The sequence below is a fragment of the Gekko japonicus genome, unplaced genomic scaffold (genome assembly GCF_001447785.1).
Source record: "Gekko japonicus isolate JY-2015 unplaced genomic scaffold, Gekko_japonicus_V1.1 scaffold374, whole genome shotgun sequence".
Taxonomy (NCBI): Eukaryota; Metazoa; Chordata; class Lepidosauria; order Squamata; family Gekkonidae; genus Gekko; species Gekko japonicus.
In genome coordinates this window covers 239,682-241,185 of record NW_015176463.1, presented here as the reverse complement: position 1 = coordinate 241,185, position 1,504 = coordinate 239,682, and the positions used below count along the sequence as shown (strand labels likewise).

Here is a 1,504-nt window from a genome sequence, read left to right as displayed (position 1 = left end):
TGTCTTAGCTGCCCCTGGCGTGCCCCTCCCTGGGCTCCCCCAAAGGCCTGGCTCGTTGGGTGGGGCGGACGGAAATCGGGGCTGTGGTGGCAGCGGCAGGAAGGAGCCGCTGAGGGGCACTTCAAGTGCTCCAACGAACAGGCCGCTTGGAGGTGGGGGGGAGGGGGAAGAGAGGGAGGGAGGGAGAGGCGTTCGATCGTCAGCCACAGCTGCCGTTGCCGGCCTTCTACTGGGCGCGGGGGGCCTAGAGTGGGGGAGGGAAATGGAGGTGCGGCGAGCGGGCGGCCTGCAACAGGGGGGTGTGGGGGGGAAATGGGGTGCTCTGAAGTAGGTGGGTGGATGCGTGGGGTGGGCTGATGCAGGAGGGAAATCGGGCAGCAGCGAGCAGCTCGTTGCTGCTGCCGCCTCAGGGCCATTTAGAGTGGGCGCGGGGGGAGCAGCTTAGAGCGTCTTGGAGTGGGCGGGGGGGAGCCAGCTGGGCGAGCGGAGGCTACAGGCTCCGGTCGCCGGGCTTCGACGGGGAAGGCAGGTTTACCTCAGTGGTTCAGTGGTGGGGTGAGGACGGCAGTGCCGGCCCTATCGGGCTGTGATCCCCGAACAGCGGAGCGTCTGTCCCATCCAGGCGCTCCAAGGCGAGTGAGCCCTCGTCCCTCCCCTCCCAGCCACCCAGCCAATGGCAGCCCAGTTTCGCTGAGGGAGCCAGTCGTCTTCTGAGTGGCAATTCTTCCGGCCATACACTAACGGGGCGCATTTTAGAACTTTGGCACCCACTACTCAATTATAATAAGGGAGAGATGTTCCTATATTTTAGCCTATGTATAGATTTTAATTTCATATATTGACCCTAAATAAAGGTGTTGTATTTGTAAAATCGATCAGTTTGTTTGCCAACAGAATGCTGAACAGACAAACCAAGCATTTGTTACTTCATTTCTCCAAGGCTTTAAACTACTGTGGGTGTAATGATAAAGTCATATTTCCATGTATACATTTCTTTCAATTAAGCTGTCAATTTTAAAACACTTTTCATTTTGAATTCAAGTTTTACCATGTCTGTTTCATACAGAGATCGTTATCTTTAAAAACAAAAAAGTACAAATTAGAACACCTTTTGCTAGGTTAACAGTACAATCCCATGCATTTACAGCCTTCTAATTTCCTTTAGCTATCAGATCCAGGGGTCTTTTGCGGCTGGAGCACTGCTCCCGCACCCCAGAAGCCCGCGCAAATGGTGGGGGCGGCAAGCCCCGCCCCTAGCTCCCCACGCTGAAAGCGCTGCAGCTCGGGGGAGGCCCGTAGAGCCCTGTCACTGGCTCCCCCAGGCCCACACAGAAGCACTGAGGCTCGGGGGAGGCCGGAGAGCCCCACCGCTGGCTTCCCTGGGCCCGCGCAGAACGCTGCAGCTCGGGGGAGGCAGGAGATCCCCGCTGCCTGCTCCCCCGGGCCCGCGCAGAAGTGCTGCGGCTTGGGGGACACCCGGAGAGCCCCGCCGCCGGCTTCCCCC

At 58.5% G+C, this 1,504-nt stretch overlaps 1 protein-coding gene across 1 annotated transcript in view; it reads right to left on the bottom strand.

Annotated features, from left to right (window-relative positions):
• The window catches only part of GFPT2 (glutamine-fructose-6-phosphate transaminase 2), a 36,315-nt gene that overhangs the window by 6,775 nt on the left and 28,036 nt on the right, over positions 1 to 1,504 (bottom strand). The window lies entirely within an intron of this gene.